The sequence below is a fragment of the Arachis stenosperma genome, chromosome 1 (assembly GCF_014773155.1).
Source record: "Arachis stenosperma cultivar V10309 chromosome 1, arast.V10309.gnm1.PFL2, whole genome shotgun sequence".
Classification (NCBI taxonomy): domain Eukaryota; kingdom Viridiplantae; phylum Streptophyta; class Magnoliopsida; order Fabales; family Fabaceae; genus Arachis; species Arachis stenosperma.
This window is the reverse complement of record NC_080377.1, coordinates 51,951,314-51,958,662: the sequence shown is the minus strand read 5'-3', so window position 1 is coordinate 51,958,662 and position 7,349 is coordinate 51,951,314.

Here is a 7,349-nt window from a genome sequence, read left to right as displayed (position 1 = left end):
AATACCCTTAACCAATCACCTCCATACCTCTCCCTATAAGTACCCCTCTTCACAAATTCATTTTCACGCATCACAAACACCTTTTCCCCCTTGGCCGAACCCTATACACCCTCTATCTCCCCCTTTTTCTTCTTCTTCTACCTCTTTCTTTCTTCTTTTGCTCGAGGACGAACAAATATTTTAAGTTTGGTGTGGCAAAATCATTGCTTTTTATTTTTCCATAACCATTTATGGCACCTAAGGCCAGAGAAACCTCTGAAAAGAGGAAAGGGAAGGAAATTGCTTCCACCTCTGAGTCATGAGAGATGAAGAGATTTATCTCACAAGCCCATCATTAAGAAGAGGATGGAGCAAACTAGAGAGCCCATTCATGGCACTCAACAAGAGCATGAGGAATTCCCTCATCAAGAAATCCCTAAGATGTCTAAAGGGATGCAATTTCCTCCACACAATTATTGGGAGCAACTCAACACTTCTTTGGAAAGCTTGAGTTACAACATGGACCAATTAAGGGTGGAACACCAAGAGCACTCCATCATTCTCCATGAGATTAGAGAAGATCAAAGAGCTATGAAGGAGGAACAACAAAGGCAAGGAAGAGATATAGAGGAGCTCAAGAGCACCATTGGACCTTCAAGAGGAAGACGTCACCCTCACTAAGGTGGACTCATTCCTTAATCTCATTGTCTATTTATTTTTCTATTTTTGATTTTTATGCTGTAGGATCTATCTATGTTTGTGTCTTCACTACATGATTATAAGTGTCTAGTGTCTATGTCTTAAAGCTATGAATAACTCCATAAATCCTTCACCTCTCTTAAATGAAAAATGTGCTTAAGTACAAAAGAACAAAAAGTACTTGGATTTCAAATTTTATCTTGAAATTAGTTTAATTATTTTGATGTGGTGGCAATACTTTTTGTTCTCTAAATGAATGCTTGAACAGTGCATATTTTTGATCTTGTTGTTTATGAATGTTAAAGTTGTTGGCTGTTGAAAGAATGATGAGCAAAGAAAAATGTTATTGATAATCTAAAAAATCATGAAATTGGTTCTTGAAGCAAGAAAAAGTAGTGAAAAAAAAGAGAAAAGGAAAAGAAAAAGCAAGCAGAAAAAGCCAATAGCCCTTTAAACCAAAAGGCAACGGTAAAAAGGATCCAAGACTTTGAGCATCAGTGGATAGGAGGGCCTAAAGGAATAAAATCCAGGCCTAAGCGGCTAAATCAAGCTATCCCTAACCATGTGCTTTTGTCATGAAGGTCCAAGTGAAAAGCTTGAGACTGAGTGGTTAAAGTCGTGATCCAAAGCAAAAGAGTGTGCTTAAGAGCTCTAGACACCTCTGACTGGGGACTTTAGCAAAGCTGAGTCACAATCTGAAAAGGTTCACCCAGTTATGTATCTGTGGCATATATGTATCCGGTGGTAATACTGGAAAACAAAGTGCTTAGGGTCACGACCAAGACTCAAAAAGTAGCTGTGTTCAAGAATTAATGTACTGAACTAGGAGAATCAATAACACTATCTAAAATTCTAAGTTCCTATAGATGCTAATCATTCTGAATTTCAAAGGAAAAAGTGAGATGCCAAAACTGTTCAGAAGCAAAAAGTTACAAGCCCCGCTCATCTAATTAGGACTAAGTTTCATTGATACTGTGGGATTCATTGTATATTCTCTTCTTTTTATCCTATTTTGTTTTCAGTTGCTTGGGGACAAGCAACAATTTAAGTTTGGTGTTGTGATGAGCGGATAATTTATACGCTTTTTGGCATTGTTTTTATATAGTTTTTAGTATGATTTAGTTAGTTTTTAGTATATTTTTATTAGTTTTTAAGCAAAATTTACATTTCTGGACTTTACTATGAGTTTGTGTGTTTTTCTGTGATTTCAGGTATTTTCTGGCTGAAATTGAGGGACCTGAGCAAAAATCTGATTCAGAGGCTGACAAAGGACTACTAATGCTGTTGGATTCTGACCTCCCTGCACTCGAAGTGGATTTTCTAGAGCTACAAATATCCAAATGGCGCGCTCTTAACTGCGTTGGAAAGTAGACATCCAGGACTTTCCAGCAATATATAAAAGTCCATACTTTGCGCGAGTTTTGACGACGTAAAATGGCGTCAAAACGCCAGCTCTCTGCCTTTTTTTGGCGTCAAAACGCCAAAGCTGGCATAAAAGTTGGAGTTAAACGCCCAAACTGGTACCAAAGGTGGTGTTTAACTCCAAGGAAGACCTCTACACGTGTAAAGCTCAATGCTCAGTCCAAGCACACACCAAGTGGGCCCAGAAGTGGATTTCTGCATCATTTACCTATTTCTGTAAACCCTAGCAGCTTGTTTCATTATAAATAGGACCTTTTACTATTGTATTCTCATCTTCGTATCATAGAGACAATTCTGGATATCATATTTTCATATTTGGGGAGGCTGGCCATTCAGCCATGCTTGGACCTTCAGACCACTTATGTATTTTCAACGGTGAAGTTTCTACACACCATAGATTAAGGTGTGGAGCTCTACTGTTCCTCGAGAATTAATGCAATTACTACTATTTTCTATTCAATTCAAGCTTATTCTTGTTGATGTTGCGAAAAACGATCCGACACAAAACTCACCGGCAAGTGTACCGGGTCGCATCAAGTAATAATAACTCACATGAGTGAGGTCGATCCCACAGGGATTGAAGGATTGAGCAATTTTAGTTTAGTGGTTGATTTAGTCAAGCAAATTAAGTTTTGGTTGAGTGGTTTGTATTTAACAGAAGCTAAATTGCTTGGAATGTAAAGGGAGAGGGGAGAATTGCAGTAAATTAAAGAGCAGGAAAGTAAACTTGCTGAATCTTAAAGAACAAGAAAGTAAATGACTGAAACTTAAAGTGCAAGAAATGTAAATTGCAGTAACTTAAAATGCAAGGAATATAAATTGCTTGAATGTAAAAGGGATTTGAGGACTGGGATTTTAGAATCTAAGCAAAGAGAAATTGAATTGCAACAATTAATAGAGCAGAAATTGAATTAGAAGCAATTAGAATTCAAACAGTGAGGAAATTAAGTGCAGCAAAGGTTCACAGAAGAACCAAAAGGAAATTGGGATCTCAGGACTCCAAAGGCTAGGTAGCAAAGCCTAGATCTCAATTGCCTTCCCAGATCCAAGTTCTCAAAGCAATTGACAAGAAATTGAAGAAGAAGCAGTAAAGGGAATGTAAATGAATTCAATTATGCAGAAGAGAAATTAAAGAGCTCTTGAGTGGAGATTGAGACAGAATTTCCTCAATTCTTAACACCCAAGACTCAAACAAGAAAAGTAGAATTTCTCGAGCAAGAACGAGGAAGAAGAGAGATCAATTCCCCTCCCTAATTCTCTGAAATCTCGGTCAAGTCTCTCAAAGAAAAGTTGCAAAATTCAAAGCTCCAAAGAAAGTGCAAAATTCAAAAGTCAAGTAAAAGGTAAGTAAAAGTTCTAATTACATCAAACTAGCTCCTATTTTACACTTTCTATTCTTGGATCTTGGGATTTGGATGGGCTTTTGAGTTGGTGAAGAAATGAATTAAATTGGATTTTTAATCCAATTTTCAGCCCAAGAACAATTGCTTCCAGGAGGCTGCCCTGCCCTTGTGGAGGGCAGGGCAGAAAATTGATGCGTGTGGCCTTGGTGCGAGCGTGGTGTGCGAGTTTGGTGTGCAGGATGCTGCCCTGCCCTTGCAGAGGGCAGGGCAGAAATTTCTGGTGCGCCAGTTTGGTGCCTGTGCGTGCTCCTGGTGCTGCCGAACCGTCCCTTGGTGCGCCAGTTTGGTGCGTCTGTGCGTGCCACAACAAAATGCTACCCTGCCTTCACGGAGGGCAGGGCAGTGTTTCCAAATTGAAGTCCCGTGTTCGAGACTTGGCCGATGCACACGCTACTATTTTTCCTTGGCTTTCTTGGCACCATAATGAGGCCTAGTTCCTTGCTTCCTCATTGTGCCGTGTTCGATTCTTGTGGCAAGCATTGGTAGGCTTTTTCCTTTGATTTATTTTCCATGAAGGCCCGATACTGCCCTTGTGGAGGGCAGGGCAGGGTTTTTCTCTTCTTTGATCCAAGGCACAATTTTGTGCTCTGCCCTTGTCGTGGGCAGGGCAGAGTTGCCTCTCAAGCCTTGTTTCCTTATGTTGCCCTCCTAGAGGGCAGTCTGCCCTTGTGGAGGGCAATGCTTGCTCCCTTCTTTATGCGCCACGCCTTTTTCTCCTTGGGCCACACTTTCTTAAGCCACGCTTTCTCTTTTCTTCTTTTCTTCACCTACAATCAACCAAAACAACTACTCAAAGTATCACTAAATTCATAAGGCTTACAAATCAATTAAAATTAGCTTAAACCTCATGAGTTAGCATCAATTTAATGGTAGTTGCTTGATCTAAAGAAGTTATGTATTTTCATTCCAAATCACTTACTTAGGATGCAAGAAAGTGCATAAAGACTAATAAAACAAGTGAAATTAGCTTGAAAAATGGGTATATGATGACTTGTCATCACAACACCAAACTTAAATCTTGCTTGTCCCCAAGCAAGCATCAAAACTAAGAGAAATTGAAATGAACAAGAAAAGAATACATATCCTTATTAAGCAAATAGCAGAACTTGATTTATGGAGTGTTTATGCAGACAATGATAACTCAAGTTATTGTTTGCTGTTACATAATATACATTTTTCATCAAAGGCTTGCTAAACTTGCTGTTGTAAGACTTACTTTTTAATTACTCCCTTGCTAACTTTTCTTTCTTATAATGCTTGACAAGCTTATTCTTTTGGAGGTTTGGTGTCTAATGTTGCAGTAGTAGCCTTTGGCTTTATTTTTTTTCTTTTACTCAACATCTTTCCACCACAGACACATGGCTCACTATTTCTTCCTAGGATCATTGATGCCCAGCATCTCTTTGGATAACTAAATGTTCTGTAGCTAAGTTGCTCTTTATTGTGAACTTTCAATTGGCCATCCCAAATCAGTTGATCTAAGTGACCGGGTTTTAAAATACCCCTTAGAATTTACTTATCCAAGCATATCTTAGTACAAGAACACCACAGGCATATGTCCTAGGGTCCAAGCTATTGGTGTCCAACCTTTATTCTTTGTTTTTCTTGCCACTTTGGCTTTTTCTTCTTCCTTTTCTTTCTGTTTTTGTTCTCAAGGGCTTTTTCTTTATTGATAAGGATCTTTATAACAGCAAGCTAACTCACACTTGAATGAGAATGATATTATGCAACAATTATTTCATGAGTTATGCATTTAATCAAACACATATACTACCATTAACTTCCATTCTTACTTATGCAACATTGGATATTTCATTTTTCAATTCAAACAAAATCTCTTTTATTCAAGCATATGGGAAACAAAACAAAATTAAAGCCAAGTGATGAATGACAAGCATTATGCAGATCATTTCTCTAGCTACTTATTGAACAAAGGAAAGTACAAGAAAATGAAATAAAAAGGAAATATACAATGGAGGCATATCATGTTTCAGACATGCTTCTCCTTATTAAAAGAGTGAAAGAAGGGGAATGAAAGAACTTTGCCACCTTCTATTGGTCATGGCTGCTGCTTGATTCTCCCTTTTTCTTCTTTCTCTTCCCTAGCTTGGAATAATCTCGGATCTCTTCACCAGGACATCTTCTACCCCAGACAGAATCTAAGAGTCCTGAGAGCCCAACGTCTTCCAATCTTTTAAAGGTTGCCTCCGTATAGTGACGAGATCTTGCTTGTTGCTTGGCTCCAAATTCAGGGCATTGCTCAAATGGCTTGATCTGAGGATTGAGTGTTGGCAAATTATGGGTCAAGTACTCCAACCTTGCTTGCATGTTTTCATCATTCTCCATTCTTTGCGCATATCTAACTTCTCCCATGGTGTGATGAATATTCTTCCATTGATACAGGTTGTGACTATATTCCCCTGCTTTAGCTTGACTAAAGTACAGCTTGTCATATGATTCTTTGAATTCTTTGTATTGCTCTTTTTGTCCTTCAAGAATCTGTGCTTGAAATTCTTGCTGCTGAGTCATCATTTGCTGTTGCCATCTCTCTTGTTTCTCCTCCATTTGACGCTGCCAAGCTTCTCTCTCCTCTTTATCTTTCAGATATTGCTCCCTAAACTCTGGATGGGGCTCTGGATATTTCTCTTGGCGCCCCTGATTTTGCTCTTGTTGAGTCTGCATGAGTTGTTGAGATAGCTCTTCTATTGCTCTGTGTAGCTGGCTCATGTCTATGGCATCATGAGCTTGATTTCGTCCTTCCTCTCTTTGTGATCTCCTTTGCCTGGGAGCTACCACCCCTTCTGGATCGTCTTCTTCATTTATTCCTTCCATACTCTTCTTAGTGATCCCTTTTCCCTTTTTCACTTTTTCTGTGTCCTCATCTTCGAAGATTACTCCAGCTTTGTCACATAGCCTGAGGATGGTACTTGGATGTCCAAGACCACTTGATTTGCTTGTGCTATTGGCCATCTCTTGAATACTGTCGGCTATGAGTTGTGCGAGGTTGATTTCACCTCCATGTAAGATGCAGTATGTCAAGAGTGCTCGTTTGATTGTGACCCAAGAGGCGTTTCCAGTAGGAAGGATAGATCTCCTCACTATTTCATACCATCCCTTGGCCACAAAAGTGAGATTTATCCTCCTCAAGTGACTAGGAACTCCCTTTGAATCTCTTTCCCAATCTGTATTCTCCACACATAACCCCTGGAAGATCTCATCAGGATTGTTTTCCATCTGCAATCTAGTTTCATAACTGGGCTCTGCATAAGTTATGGTTCTCAACTTTAGGGCCCTTGTGATGGCTGCTGGGCTAAAACTCACTTCAACTCCTCTGACATAACTTGTGTAAGTGGCACTATCTTTGTTTTCTTTTACAGCATTTGCATAGAACTCCCTGATCATGACTGCACTGATGTCAACAAGAGGAGCACATAAAAGTTCCCACCTTCTTTCTTTAGTGATTTGCCTCATGATGGGGGTATTCCCCGTCTCTCAACTCAAGGCCTTTCTCATAGATTACATTCTTTGTCTCCATGAACCTATGATATCTCCCTTCATGGAATTGGGATCTAAATTTGTTTGCATCAAATGATGGAGGTTCGGCTACCATAGGTTCCTTTCCCGGCCTTCTTTTTGAACTTGAGGAGGCCATTGGATTTGAGGTAAAAAGAAGGGAAAAGTGAGAATAGAAGAAGTATGTGTTGCGTGTTTGGGATGATTCTCGGTTCTGTTGTGTGAGATAAGGGAATTGTTTTAGTTTTAGGAATAGAGGGGATTATGGCTTTCATGTGAAGGTGGCTTGAATGATTGTGTAAACCATTTAGTGCTACGGCTATTAATAGGCAG